The 16,419-nt window shown below is 37.7% G+C and overlaps 1 protein-coding gene across 1 annotated transcript in view; it reads left to right on the top strand.

The window, feature by feature from the left end:
- HCRTR2 (hypocretin receptor 2) overlaps positions 1–16,419 on the top strand; it is a 135,457-nt gene that overhangs the window by 39,404 nt on the left and 79,634 nt on the right. The gene's annotated exons all lie outside the window — the stretch shown is intronic.

The raw sequence follows: 16,419 nt of genomic DNA, 5'->3' as shown, positions 1-16,419 counted from the left end.
TCTATTGTTAATCTAGTATAGTTTAAGTAACTTGGATTTTTCATCCATTTTTCATATGGGTTTTTCATTAGATAAATATTTTATATATATTAATTATCACATTTTTACAGTTGTTAAATGTTTTTTTTTTCATTTATTGAAAACGTTCTTTCATTTTTTTTTTCCAGAAAATTAGGGCCTAAGTACATATTTAAGGCTTTGAGAAGCATTTAATAAGACTAAGAGAAGTTGAAGATTTGGTTGAAGAAAATTTCATGTTTTGATATTAGAAAAAACTAAGCTATGGCTCAACCAGTTTTAATACAAATGTAGGTGCAGTTATACAAATCATCAATTAATATTTATTTGAATTCATAATATCTGAAACACTTTAAAACTTAGAGAACCACTAGGAATAATTATATAAAAGTAAAATGGCAAGATATTATAAATAAGATCTCATAACTGAGATAGCACCTGAATAATTTCTTCATCTTCTTTGAAAAAAAAAATTAATCTCCTATTTGTACTTATTGTACTTATTTTCTGAAACTAGCTATGTGTTCAGAAGATGAGCTAAGATAAAGCATAAGAAATGATACAGATTTTCAAAAAGAAATTGGAGATAATGGAAATTGTGTGAGGCTATTAAGAATTTACTGAGCATTTGGTTTATTTAAAAAAAATAAATGGAAAGAATATGATGAAAAATAGCATCTACCTTTTAGCATTTGCAAAGTTACTGATGACTTTAAAAACAACAAATCAAGACTTCAAGTCCACATCCTTGGCTCATTTAACTAGAACAAATATAAGTATGTGCTGCAGAAAATAAGATATGTGACATTTACTGAAAATACAAAAGGTTTTGTATGCCTTATACAACAGAAAGATTTTTATCATTTAATTAATTTCAAAACCTTTTTAGCATAACCCAGTCCCCTTTAAAGATCACATCAAAAGAGGCAAAAACAATTGAATAATCATTATCGAATACTTTTTGTGGGTGTGAGTATTATCACTAACTTAGGGTAAATTTCCAAGTTCAGGAATTATCAAGCAATGAAAGAAAAAACGAACTTGTTTAGAAGACAGGAGACTTTATTATATTTCTGTCTTTACGAGTAATTGATGTTTGAACATATAAGATATGTTTATTCTCCCTGGCTTGTTTTACTTTTCTATAAAATGGAAAGATTGAAAACTTCCAAATTATCTCATAAATGAAATAACTTTTGCAATTACATATGGAAATTCATAGATCCACAGATTATTGAGATTGAATCCTTTTATTATGCTTCATAATAGGGTTGGAAATTAATTCTGAATTCTGTCCAATTTATATTCATCAATAAATAGATACATTTCACTAATAAAAGAAGAAAAAATTATTTTACTGGTGTGTGTTTCTAGCTTGTAAAATAAACTTTCAATTATGAAAGCATTTGTTGTCATTCTAAATGCAATATGTATTAATAATATATAAAACAGAATGTTTGCTTTGAAATTAGTTAAATGAAGAAGTTAAGGATTTGAATTTTCCACTAATTTAATTCAATGGTTTCCATATCAAGTGTGAAAAATATGGATGAATTCTTTGATACTTGCCATTTGAAATAAACCTAAAAATCCAATTAGATTATGAACATTTCAGAGGCAAGGACCAAACTGATACTTTTTGAAGTTGTATTAGGACAAAGAGATGGAAGCAATAGGTAGAACTTTGTAGCTTGCATTAGGGAAGAACTTCTAACAATTGTAAATGATGAAACAGCTGATACAATGTGTGCGTTAGTCGCTCAGTCTTGTCTGATTCTTTGTGACCCCATGGACAGTAGCCCACTAGACTCCTCTGTCCATGGGATTCTCCAGGCAAGAATACTGGAGTGGGTTGTCATGCCTTCCTCCAGGGGAGCTTCCCAACCCAGAGACTGAACCCCCATCTCTTGCACAGGAGGACTCTATCTACCATCTGAGCTACCAAGGGAGCCTGACTGAAATAATATCAGCTCCTAAACATTTCAAATTCTTAAATAATTCACTGTAACAGGGCTATTGCCTTGAGTGGGAGATCAGACAAGGTGACCTACATGTTTTTTCCTAACAGTAAACAGCACAACTCAGTTTTGTTTGTTTATTTTTTCCTATCTTCTATGGAAGTGAAGAAAGTATTAGTCGCACAGTCCTGTCCAACTCTTTGTGACCCCATGGACTATATATAGCCCACCAGGCTCCTCTGCCCATGGGATTCTCCAGGCAAGAATACTGGAGTGGATTGCCATTTCCTTCCCTATATATCTTCCCAAACATGAGTCGCCCACATTGCAGGCAGATTCTTTACCATCTGAGCCGCCACTAATGTCAAAAGATGGCATGTAATAAACCATCACTGAATGTTAATATATCTGCATTCACTAAAAATAGTCTGCTACCAATCCAGATATTGAAATAAACAGTTTATCTTTGTGATCTTAGAACAAATTTAGCTTTTAAAATGGTGCCATTTCTTGGTTTAACATGTCTTCCTTGAATCTAGCTAAGTTTTAACAGCATCATCTTTGGATATGGCTGAGATTTATGTTAGGAAAATCTTTGGACAACCGTGGATTGCTACCTTAATGAGAAAACATTCAATCTTTTTAACAAGAGCTATTTTTAGTTTGGGCTTCAAAGAAGCAGACTTCTAAATTTTATCTGTAAACCCCATTTAAGAATGTGTTACTCATAGATTTGCCTCATTACTGATTATATCTAAACCTTCAGGGATACGTATTTTGATGGGAATAGGAAGGCTCTTCTAAGCTGTTACCCATGCCATCCATTTCTGCTGTGATTCATGTGGATGAAGTTACATCTCACACTTTAAGCTGGTGTCATTCTTTTCATTTTCTGCTGCGATGTGCATTTAAGGACCTCCAGATTAAATCTAAGTGGAATTCAGCTGTGATAAATATTTATAGATATATTTAGATGAGCTCAATAATGAGCTGTGTTTTAATCAACATCAGACTGAGAGAAACTATGTAAATGAAAGAACCATGCATTGAGTTGACATTTGTGCAAAAGTACTACTTAACTAGAGTTCATGTGTAAACTAAGCAGAGTTACTTAGAATACAAAGATATCTCAAATTACATTGTTATTAAAATCATATCCTTCGGGTCTTAATTCAAGGCCGCAATACAGGTACTGCTGCTGAGGCATCTCTAGAAATGAGACATGGAGAACTGAAATATATCTGCAAGTTCAAAAATCATATTGTACTTAACATGATTCTTTTATTACAGATGAATTTTAAAGTTAACCTTTGCACATTTAAAATTTTATGCTGTGTTGACATGGCAATAAGGTACATCATTGTTGTTGCTGTTTAGTCACCTAGTCGCGTCCGACTCTTTGTCACCCCATGGACTGTAGCACACCAGGCCTCTGTCCCTCACCATCTCCCGAAGTTTACCCAAGTTCATGGTCACTGAACCATCTCATCCTCTCATCCAGCCATCTCATCCTCTGACACTGTCTTCTCCTTCTGCCCTCAATCTTTCCCAGCATCAGGAACTTTTCCAATGAGTCAGCTGTTTGCATCAGATGACCAAAATAATGGAGTTTCAGCTTCAGCATCAGTCCTTCCAATGAGTATACAGAGTTTCTTTCTGTTAAGACTGACTGGTTTGATCTCTTTGCTGTCCAAGTGACTCTCAGAAGTATTCTCCAGAACCATAGTTCTAAGGCATCAATTCTTCTGTGCTCCACCTTCTTTACAGTCCAGCTCTCACAACTGTGCATGATCACTGGGAAAACAATTGCCTTGACTATATGGACATTTGTTGGCTGAGTAATGTCTCTGCTTTTCAACACACTGTCTAGGTTTGTCATAGCTTTCCTGATAAGAAGCAAACATCTTCTGATTTCATGACTGCAGTCACCATTTGCAGTGATTTTAGAGCCCAAGAAGAGGATATCTGTCACTATTTTCACCTTTTCCCTTCTATTTGCCATGGCTGTATGCCATAATCTTAGTTTTGTTTGTTTGTTTTTTTATATTTAGTTTTAAGCAGCACTTTCACACTCCTCCTTCACCCTCATCAAGAAGCTCTTTAGCTCCTCTTTGTTTTCTGCCATTAGAGTAGTAACATCTGCATATCTGAGGTTGTTGATGTTTCTCCAGCCTATCTTCATTCCAACTTGTAGCTCATCCAGCCCGGCATTTCTCATGACATACTCAGCATATAGATTAAACAAACAGGGTGACAGCAGATATCTGTGTCATACTCCTTTCTCAATCTTGAAACAATCATTTGTTCCGTACAGAATTCTAACTATTGCTACTTCACCGGCATACAGGTTTCTAAGGAGACAGAAAAGATGGTCTGGTATTCTCATCTCTTTAAGAGCTTTCCACAGTTTGTTATGATCCACACAGTCAAATACTTTAGGGTAGTCAATGAAACAGGTAGACATTTCTCTGGAATTTCCTTGCTTTCTCTATGATCCAGCAAATGTTGACAATTTAATCTCTGGTTCCTCTGCCTTTTCTAAACCCAACTTGGACATCTAGAAGTTCTTCATTTGCATAATGCTGAATTCTAAAATGCAAGATTTTAAGTGGGACCTTACTAACATGGGAGATGAATGCACTTGTCTAATGCTTAGAACATTCTTTATTACTACCCTTCTTGGGAATTTGGATGAGGATTGACTTTTCCAGTCCTGTGACCAACGCTGGGTCTTCCAGATTTGTTGACATATTGAGTGCAATGCTTTGATACCATTAACCTTTAGGATTTTGAATAGCTCTGACTGGAATTCCATGCCATTCACTAGCTTTATTAACATCAGTGCTTTCTAAGGCCCACTTGACTTCGCACTCCAGAATGTCTGACCCTGGGTGGCTGACCACACAATTGTAGGTTTCTGGTTCATTAAGATCTTTTTGTCCATAGTTCATATAGATGAAAGATCATTAAGACCTTTCATCCATATGTCTTCTAGATCTAATCTCTTGAATCTGTTGATTACCTCCACTGAAAATTCATAGAGATTTGATTTAAATCATACCGACTGGTCTAGTGGTTTTCACACTATCTTTAGTTTAAGCCTGACATTTGCTGTGACAAACTGATGATCTGAGCCACTGTCAGCTCCAGGTCTTCTTTGTGCTGACTGTATACAACTTCTCTATCTTCTGCTAAAAGACTGTAACAAATTTGATTTTAATATTGACCATTTGGTAATGTCAATATGTAAAGTCATCTCTTGTGTTGTTGAAAAAGGTGTTTGCTATGACCAATGCATTCTCTTGGCAGAATTCAGTAGGCTTTTGCCCTGCTTCATTTTGTTCTACAAGGCCAAATTTGCATTTTATTCCAGGTATTTCTTGACTTCCTACTTTTGCATTACAATCCCCAATGAGGAATAGAACTTTTTTTTTTTTTTTGGTGTTCCCTAGTTTGTTTGTTTGTTTTGCACAACGCTGGGCTGGAAGAAGCACAGGCTGGAATCAAGATTGCTGGGAGAAATATCAATAACCTCAGATATGCAGATGACACCACCCTTATGGCAGAAAGTGAAGAGGAACTCAAAAGTCTCTTGATGAAAGTGAAAGAGGAGAGTGAAAAGGTTGGCTTGAAGCTCAACATTCAGAAAACAAAGATCATGGCATCTGGTCCCATCACTTCATGGGAAATAGATGGAAAAACAGTGGAAACAGTGTCAGACTTTATTTTTTGGGGCTCTAAAATCACTGCGGATGCTGATTGCAGCCATGAAATAAAAAGACGCTTACTCCTTGGAAGGAAAGTTATGACCAACCTTGATAGTATATTAAAAAGCAGAGACATTACTTTGCCAACCAAGGTCCCTCTAGTCAAGGCTATGGTTTTTCCCGTGGTCACGTATGGATGTGAGAGTTGGACTGTGAAGAAAGCTGATTGCCGAAGAATTGATGCTTTTGAACTGTGGTGTTGGAGAAGACTCTTGAGAGTCCCTTGTACTACAAGGAGATCCAACCAGTCCATTCTAAATGAGATCAGTTCTGGGTGTTCATTGGAAGGACTGATGCTAAAGCTGAAACTCCAATACTTTGGCCACATCATGTGACGAGTTGATTCACTGGAAAAGACTCTGATGCTAGGAAAGGTTGGGGGCGGGAAGAGAAAGGGACAACAGAGAATGAGATGGCTGGATGGCATCACCGACTTTGTGGACATGAGTTTGAGTGAACTGCGGGAGTTGGTGATGGACAGGGAGGCCTGGCGTGCTGTGATTCATGGGGTCGTGGAGAGTCGGACACGACTGAGTCACTGAACTAAACTGAACTGAACTGAGATCTCTAAATACAGTACTCCTCTCTGACCTTCCAGCTTTTGGACTTACAGTGTTCTTGATGTGTAGCTGCTTGGCCAACTTCTACTTCTCCTTTAGGCCTCAATTTTAACATCACATCCTCTGAGAAGTGTGCTGTGATTCCCAGGGAACTGGGATGTTTAGTCTCACAGCAAGCTGGACTATATGTCACATCACCTCATTTTATTATTTTTTCTTTTTTAATTAATTTTATATTGAAGGATAATTGTTTTACAAAATTTTGTTGTTTTCTGTCAAACCTCAGCATGAATCAGCCATAGGCATACACATATCCCCTTCACTTGTGAACTCCCTCCCGTCTCCCTCCCCATTTCACTCCTCTACATTGATACAGAGCCCCTTTTTGAGTTTCCTGAACCACACAGCAAATTCCCACTGACTGTCTACTTTACATATGGTAGTGTAAGTTTCTATGTTATTCTTTCCATCTAACCCTCTCCTCCCCTCCCCCCATATCCATAAGTATATTCTCTATGTCTGTTTCTCCATTGTTGCCATGTAAATAAATTCATTACCATTTTTCTACATTCCATATATATGTGTTCAGTTCAGTTCAGTCACTCAGTCATGTCCAACTCTTTGCGATCCCATAAATCACAGCATGCCAGGCCTCCCTGTCCATCACCAACTCCCAGAGTTCACTCAAATTCACGTCCATTAAGTCGGTGATTCCATCCAGCCATCTCATTCTCTGTCGTCCCCTTCTCTTCCTGTCCCCAATCCCTCCCAGCATCAGAGTCTTTTCCAGTGAGTCAACTCTTCCCATGAGGTGGCCAAAGTATTGGAGTTTCAGCTTTAACATCAGTCCTAACAGTGAACACCCAGGACTGATCTCCTTCAGGATGAACTGGTTGGATCTCCTTGCAGTCCAAGGGACTCTCAAGAGTCTTCTCCAACACCACAGTTCAAAAGCATCAATTCTTTGGTGATCAGCTTTCTTCACGGTCCAACTCTCACATCCATACGTGACCACTGGAAAAACCATAGCCTTGACTAGAGGGACCTTGGTTGGCAAGATAATGTCTCTGCTTTTTAATATGCTATCAAGGTTGGTCATAACTTTCCTTCCAAGGAGTAAGCGCCTTTTAATTTCATGGCTGCAATCAGCATCTGCAGTGATTTTGGAGCCCAAAATAATAAAGTCTGACACTGTTTCCACTGTTTCTCCATCTATTTCCCATGAAGTAATGGGACCAGATGCCATGATCTTAGTTTTCTGAATGTTGAGCTTTAAGTCAACTTTTTCACTCTCCTCTTTCACTTTCATCAAGAGGCTTTTGAGTTCCTCTTCACTTTCTGCCATAAGGATGGTGTCATCTGCATATCTGAGGTTATTGATATTTCTCCCAGCAATCTTGATTCCAGCGTGTGCTTCTTCCAGCCAAGCGTTCCTCATGATGTACTCTGCATATAAGTTAAATAAGTAGGGTGACAGTATACAGCCTTGACGTATTCCTTTGCCTATTTGGAACCAGTCTGTTGTTCCATGTCCAGTTCTAACTGTTGCTTCCTGACCTGCATATAGGTTTCTCAAGAGGCAGGTCAGGTGGTCTGGTATTCCGATCTCTTTCAGACGTTTGCACAGTTTATTGTGATCCACACAGTCAAAGGCTTTGGCATAGTCAATAAAGTAGAAATTGATGTTTTTCTGTAACTCTCTTGCTTTTTCCATGATCCAGTGGACGTTGGTAATTTGATCTCTGGTTCCTATGCCTTTTCTAAAACCAGCTTGAACATCTGGAAGTTCACGGTTCACGTATTGCTGAAGCCTGGCTTGGAGAATTTTGAGCATGATTTTATATATGTTAGAATATGGCATTTATCTTTCTCGTTCTGACTCACTTCAATCTGTATAATAGGTTATAGGTGCATCCATCTCTTCAGAACAGACTCAAATGCAATCCTTTTTATAGCTGAGTAATATTCCATTGTGTATACTTACCACATCCTCTTTATGCATTCATCTGGCAATGGATATCTAGTTTGCTTCCATGTTTTAGCTATTTTAAATAGTGCTACAGTGAACAATGGGATACATGTGTCTCTTTACATTTTGGTTTCCTCAGGGCATATGCCTAGGGGTGGGATTACTGTGTCATATGGTGGTTTTATTCCTAGTTTTTTAAGGAATCTTCATACCGTCTTCCATAGTGGCTGAATCAATTTACACTCCCACCTGCAGTGCAAAAGTATTCCCTTTTCTCCACACCCTTTCCAGACTTTTTGATAATGGTACACTGACCAGTGTGAGATGATATCTCATTGTAGCTTTGATTTGCATTTCTCTAATAATGAGTGATGTTGAGTATCTTTGCATGTGTTTGTCAGCCATCTGTATGTCTTCTTTGGAGAAATGTCTGTTTAGGTCTTTTTCCCACTTTTTGATTGGGTTGTTTGTTTTTCTGGTATTGAATTGTATTAGCTGCTTGTGAATTTTGGAAATTAATCCTTTGTCAGTTGTTTCATTTGCTATTATTTTCTCCTTTATTTCATTCTTTAACATGTAGCTGTCCAGTTTTTGAAGCACCATTTATTGAATAGTCTGTCTTTGCCCCATTGTATATTCCCATAGGTGATTGAGTTTATTTCTGGGCTTTCTATATTGGTCTATATTTGTGTTTTGTGCCAGTATCATACTGTCCTGATGACTGTAGCTTTGTAGTATAACCTGAAGTCAGGAAGCTTGATTCCTTCAGCTCCATTCTTCTTTCTCAAGACTGTTTTAGATATTCAGGGTCTTCTGTGTTTCCATATGAATTGTGAAATTTTTTGTTCCGGTTCTGTGAAAAATGCCATTGGTAATTTGATAGGGATTGCATTAAATCTGTAGGTTGCATTTGGTAGTATAGTCATTTTCACAATATTGATTCTTCCTATACAGAAACGTAGAATATCTCTCCATCTGTTTATGTCATCTTTGATTTCTTGCATTAGTGTCTTATAATTTTCTGTGTACTCGTCTTTTGTTTCCTTAGGTAAGTTTATTCCTAGATATTTAATTCTTTTTGTTTCAGTGGTGAATGGGATTGATTCCTTAATTGCTCTTTCTGATTTTTCATTATTAGTATATAGAAATGTAAGTAATTTCTGGGTATTGATTTTGTATCCTGCTGCTGCTGCTGCTGCTGCTAAGTCACTTCAGTCGTGTCCGACTCTGTGTGACCCCATAGACAGAAGCCCACCAGGCTCCCCCATCCCTGGGATTCTCCAGGCAAGAACACTGGAGTGGGTTGCCATTTCCTTCTCCAATGTGTGAAAGTGAAAAGTGAAAGTGAAGTCGCTCAGTCGTGTCCGACCCTTAGCGACCCCATGGACTGCAGCCTACCAGGCTCCTCCATCCATGGGATTTTCTAGGCAAGAGTACTGGAGTGGCTTGCCATTGCCTTCTCCGTTGTATCCTGCAACTTTGCCAAATTCACTGATTCATTTCAGTTCAGTCGCTCAGTCGTGTCCAACTCTTTGCGACCCCATGAATCGCAGCACGCCAGGCCTCCCTGTCCATCACCAATTCCCAGAGTTTACCCAAACTCGTCCCTAGAGTTGGTGATGCCATCCAGCCATCTCATCCTCTGTCATCCCCTTCTCCTCCTGTCCCCAGTGCCTCCCAGCATCAGGGTCTTTTCCAATGAGTCAACTCTTTGCATGATGTGGACAAAGTATTGGAGTTTCAGCTTCAGCATCAGTGCTTCCAATGAACACCCAGGACTGATCTCCATTAGAATGGATTGGTTGGATCTCCTTGAAGTCCAAGGGACTCTCAAGGTCTTCTCCAACATCACAGTTCAAAAGCATCAATTCTTCGGCGATCAGCTTTCTTCACAGTCCAACTCTCACATCCATACATGACCACTGGAAAAACCATAGCCTTGACTAGATGGACCTTGGTTGGCAAAGTAATGTGTCTGTTTTTTAATATGCTATCTAGGTTGGTCATAACTTTAGATCTAGTAATTTTCTGATACTATTTTTCGGGTTTTTTTAAACACATCTGCAAACAGTAGAGCTTTACTTCTTCTTTTCTGATCTGGATTCCATTTATTTCTTTTTCTTCTCTGATTGCTATAGCTAGAACTTCCATAACTATGTTGAATAATAGTGGTGAAAGTGGACACCCTTGTCTTGTTCCTGATCTTAGGGGAAATGCTTTCAGATTTTCACCATTGAGAATAAGGTTTACTGTAGGCTTATCATATATGGCCTTTACTATGTTAGGTAGATTCCTTCTATGCCCATTTTTTTTGAAGTTTTAGTCATAAATGAGTGCTGATTTTGTCAGAGGCTTTTTCTGCATCTATTGAGATGATCATATAGATGTTATCTTTCAATTTGTTAATACGATGTCTCACATGATTGATTTGTGTATATTGAAGAATCCTTGCATCTCTGGAATAAACCCAACTTGATCATGGTGTATGAGCTTTTAATGTGTTGTTGAATTCTGTTTGCTAAAATTTTGTTGAGGATTTTTGTGTCTATGTTCATCAGTGATGTTGGCCTGTGGTTTTCTTTTTTTGTGATGTCTTTGTCTGGTTTTGGTATCAGGGTGATGGTGGCCTCGTGGAATGCGTTTGGAAGTGCTCCTTCCTCAGCAGTTTTTTGAAAGAGTTTTAGAAGGATAGGCATTAGTTCTTCTTTAAATGCTTGATAGAATTCTGTGAAGCCACCTGGTCCTGGGCTTTGGTTTTTTGGGAGAATTTTCATCACAGCCTCAATTTCAGTGCTTGTGATTGGGTTGTTCATAATTTTTATTTCTTGCTGGTTCAGTCTTGGAAGACTGAACTTTACTAAGAATCTGTCCATTTCTTCCAGGTTATCTATTTTATTGCCATAAAGTTGTTCATAATAGTTTCTTATAATCCTTTGTATTTTTGCATTGTTTGTTGTAACCTCTGCTTTTTCATTTCTAATTTTCTTGATTTGATTCTTCTCTCTTTTTCTCTGATGTGTCTGGCTAAGTGTTTGTCAATCTTGTTTATCTTCTCAAAGAACCAGCTTTTAGTTTTTTTCATCTTTACTACTGTTTCTTTCATTTCTTTTTCATTTATTTCTGCTTGAATCCTTATGATTTCTTTCTGTCTACTAAATTTAGGGTTTTCTTCTTTTTCAAGTCCCTTTAGGAGTAAAGTTAGACTGTCTATTCGATGTTTTTCTTGTTTCTTGAGGTACGATTTTACTGCTATAAACTTCCCTCTTAGAACTGCTTTTGCTGCACCCCATAGATTTTGAGTTGTCCTGTTTTCATTTTCACTTGCTTCTAGAAATTTTTTTATTTCTTTTTTGATTTCTTCAGTAACCTATTGGTTATTTAGAAATGTGTTGTTTAATCTCCATGTGTTTGCATTTCTTACAGTTTTTTCTTGTAATTTATATCTAGTCTCACAGCATTGTAGTCAGAGAAGATCCTTGATATAATTTCAATTTTCTTAAACTTACTGAGGTTTGATTTGTGACCCAAGATATGGTCTGTCCTGGAGAATGTTCCATGTGCACTGAAGAAGAAGGTGTATTCTTCTGCATTTGAATGGAATGTCCTGAAGATATCAATGAGATCCATCTCATCTAATGTATCATTTAAGACTTATGTTTCCTTGTTACTTTTTTATTTTGATGCTCTACCCATTGGTGTGAGTGGGGTGTTAAAGTCTCCTATTATTGTGTTACTGGCAATTTCTCCTTTTATGTCTATAAGTGTTTTTCTTATATAATGAGGTGCTCCTATGTTGGGTGCATGGATATTTATAATTATTATGCCTTCCGCTTGGATTGATCCCTTGATCATTATGTAGTGTCCATTCTTATCTCTTGTAATATTCTTTATTTAAATGTCTCTTTTGTCTGATATGAGGATTGCTAGTACAGCTTTCTTTTGCTTCCTATTTGTATGGAATATATTTTCCCAGCCTCTCACTTTCAGTCTGTATGTGGGTTTTTTGTATATATATGGATCTTGTTTTTGTATCCATTCAGCCAGTCTGTGCCTTTTCGTTGGAGTATTTAATCCATTTATATTTAAAGTAATTATTGATATATATGTTCCTATTGCCACTTCACTGATGCTAAAGCTGAAACTCCAATACTCTGGCCACCTCATGTGAAGAGTTGACTCACTGGAAAAGACTCTGATGCCGGGAAGGATTGGGGGCGGGAGGATACAGGGACAACAGAGAATGAGATGGCTGGATGGCATCACCGACTCTGTGGACATGAGTTTGAGTGAACTCTGGGAGTTGGTGATGGACAGGGAGGCCTGGCGTGCTGTGATTCATGGGGTCGCAAAGAGTCAGACATGACTGAGCGACTGAACTGAACTGAACTGATTGCCACTTTTTAATTGGGGTTGATTTTGTAGTTCTTTTTTCTTCTCTTGTATTTCTTGACTATATAATGTTTCCCTTTAACATTTGTTGTAAAATTGGTTTGGTGGTACTGAATTTTCTTAACTTTTGCTTGTCTGAAAAGCTTTTTGTTTCCCCATCAATTTTGAATGAGATGATCCTTTCTGGGTACAGTAATCTTGGTTGTAGATTTTTCCCTTTCAGTACTTTAAATATATCCTGCAATTCCCTTCTGGCCAGCAAACTTTCTGCTGAAAGAGCAGCTGTTAAGCATATGGGGTTTCCCTTCTATGTTATTTGTTGCTTCTTCCTTGCTGCTTTTAATATTCTTTCTTTGTGTTTAGTCTTTGTTAGCTTGATCTGTATGTGTCTTGGTGTGTTTCTCCTTGGTTTATCCTCTATGGGTCTCTTTGTTCCTGTTGGACTTGATTGCTTATTTCCTTTTCCATGTTGGGGAAATTTTCAACTATAAACTCTTCAAAAATTTTCTCATACACTTTCTTTTTCTCTTCTTCTGGAACCCCTGTAATTTGAATGTTGGGACATTTGATATTGTTCCAGAAGTCTCTGAGACTATCCTCAGCTCTTTACATTCTTTTTACTTTATTCTGTTCTTCAGAAGTTATTTCCGCCATTTTATCTTCCAGCTCACTGATTCTTCTGCTTCAGATATTCTGCTGTTGATTCCTTCTAGAGTAGTTTTAATTTCAGTACTTGTGTTGTTTGTCTCTGTATGCTTATTCTTTAACTCTTCTAGGTCTTTGTTAATTGATTCTTGCATTTTTTCCATTCTGTTTTCAAGGTTTTTGATCATTTTTACTGTCATTATGCTGAATTCTTTTTCAGGTAATTTTCCTCTTTCCTCTTCATATTTGTACTTCTGTTTTTTTAGTTTATTCCTTCATTTCTCTATGTTTTCCTTTTTTTTTTTTTTTAAGTTATTGTGTTTGACGTCTCCTTTTCCCAGACTTCAAGGAAAGTTGAATTCTTTCCTTGAAGAAGTTTGAATCCTTTCTTCCTTTTGGTTTCTGCCCTCCTAAGGTTGGTCCAGTGGTTTGTGTGAGCTTCGTATAGGGTGAGATTTGTGCTGAGTTTTTATTTGTTTGCTTGTTTTTCCTCTGATGGGCAAGGCTCAGTGAGGTGGTACTTCTGTCTGCTGATGATTGGGTTGGCATTTTTGTTTTGTTTGTTGTTTAGATGAGGTGTCCTGCATAGGGTGCTACTGGTGGTTGGGTGATACCAGGTCTTGAATTCAAGTGGTTTCCTTTGTGTGAGTTCTCACTCTTTGTTTTTCCCTAGGATTAGTTCTCTGATAGTCTAGGGTCTTGGAGTCAGTGCTCCCACTCCAAAAGCTCAGGATTTGATCTCTAATCAGGAGTGAAGATTCCACAAGTGATTTGTTATGGCATTAAGGGAGAGTAAAACAAATATCCAAAAATGGGAAACCAGAGATGAACCCCAGACAACTGACAGTTACAAAATCAGGCAAATAATAATTAAATTAATGGAATATACACATATACATATACACCCATTAAGCAAAGTGAAAACAGTCCAACAAAAATAAAGTACAGTAGATTGATCTGGTAAATTCAGGAAATCAAAAATTATACTTACCAGTTAAGAACAAAACTAACTTAAACACAAACTGGAAAGTAAAACTAAAGGAAGGTGTCAAGTAGGGAATAAAGCAATGAAAGCAAAACTATCAAACATGCTGAAAGGAAAAAAAAGAATGAATAGATATACAAAATCAAATAGAGGTAGATGAAGAAGATTTATATACATTAAAGATTAACTGCAAGGGAAAAAGAACAGTGGGAATGGAAAAAGAAGGAATAAATGTAAAAAAATAGTTTAAAAAATTAAAATTATAAAAAAGAGAAAAGAGAAAAAACTGAAGAGGAAAGAAAAAAGGGGAAAAAAGGAAAACTTCACAGAACTGCAAAAGCCCAATGTAAAGGCAGAGGTTTATGACAACAGTATTCTGTTTGACTAAATATACACATGTACATATACCCATAAGCAAAATCAAAACAGTTCAACAAAAATTAGGTACAATAAATTGACCCAGCAAACAAAGGAAACCAAAAATTATATCTATCAGAACAAAACTAATTAAAGCAGAAACTGGAAAATAAAATTAAAGCAAGGTGTGAAATTGGGAATAATTCAGTGAAAATAAATATGTTGAGAGGAAAGGAGAGAAAGAAAAAAGCATAGATATACAAGGTTAAATAGAGGTAGATAAAGAAGATTTATGTATGTTAAAGTTTATCTGCAAGGGGAAAGAACAGTAGGAAAAGAAAACAAAGGAAGAAATGTAGAAAAAATAATAATAGGTTTAAAAAATTAAAAATAAAAATAGGAAAACTTCACAGAACTGCAAAAGCCCAACGTAGAGGCAAAAGTTTATGACAATGATAAAAAAAAAAAATGTGACTGAGGAAAAAGGAAAACAGAAAGTTCAAAAGCTTAATTGGATTTCTTAGTGCCAGTAAAATTGACAACTACAAAAGAGTGGGAGGAAAGGGAAAAAAAATCCAAAAGAATCTACAGAAAAAGTAAAAAAAAAAAAAAAATTAGGAGTAATGAATGTTTTACTTGAATCACTGCTGTCAGAGTCCTTTCCCTTGCTGGGAATCACAGTCCACCTCACCTCCCTAGGATGCCCTCCAACACAGTCCTGATCTCTGGACCTGCCATGGGGGCAGCTCAGATTCTAATCTGGTCCTACTCCTGTGTGTTCTTGCCTCCAATGTCCACAGCTATCAGCACTAGTGTGTTTTCTTTTGTGGAAGCTCTCAGTGATAGTTTATATATTCCATAGACACAGTATGACTCGATGATCCTGTGGACTTAATCTGCAGCTTGTACAGCTGGTGGGAAGATTATAGGTTTTCTTCCTTAGCAACATGGCCCCTGGGTTTCAACTGTGGTTTTATTTCCACCTCTGTATGTGGGTCGTCCACTTGGGTTTGCTTCTAAGGCTGCCCTGGAGGACTTGGGTCTGCCCCTGTGAGGGCCAGGTGTGGAGGCTTTGCAGCTGCTTGGGTCACTGGGGATCTTGCAGCACCAGGTACTCATGAGTTTTGGCTGATAGGAGAGCAGGAAATATAGTGTTGTAGATGGGTATGGCAACCAGTATTGGCCAATATGCTCCAGTATTCTTGCCTGGAGAACCCTCTCTCTGACAGAGAAGCCTGGCAGGCCACAGTCTAAAGGGCTGCAAAGAGTCAGACAGGACCAATGCAACCCTGCGTGCATAAACAGGAGAATTTATTTTTTTCACCTGTGGCAGCTCTGCCCCAGTGAGAGTTGAGCGTGAAGGTGGTGCAGCTGCTTGGCTTGCAGGGACCCTGGTGGTGCCAAGTGTTCAGGGACACAAACTGCCTCTGTGGCAGGAGTTATGGCATTATCAGAGTCTTTTTTGAGCCTCTTGTACCTGGCAATCAAAAGGCCTCTTTGGCTTGTCTTTCTCCGCAGCTCTGCCCATCCAGGCACATAGAGGGATTCTTTGCCTGGGGTCCTTCTCTGTTGTTTGGTGCATCAGGCACATAGAGGGGCCACAGGATTGGGATCCTCCTCTGAAGTTTGGGGCATCAGTCACTTAAAGGAGCACCATGAGTAGGTGAATACACAGAAGAACTATACAAAAAAAGATCTTCACGATCTAGATAATCATGATGGTGTGATCACTTACCTAGAGCCAGCCATTCTGGAATTTGAGGTCAAGTGG

This window comes from Moschus berezovskii, chromosome 23 (genome assembly GCF_049115385.1).
Source record: "Moschus berezovskii isolate FMDL1 chromosome 23, NW_MosBer_1.0, whole genome shotgun sequence".
In the NCBI taxonomy this organism is placed as follows: domain Eukaryota; kingdom Metazoa; phylum Chordata; class Mammalia; order Artiodactyla; family Moschidae; genus Moschus; species Moschus berezovskii.
Note: the sequence above shows the minus strand (reverse complement) of the source record. Positions and strands in the feature narration are given on the sequence as shown.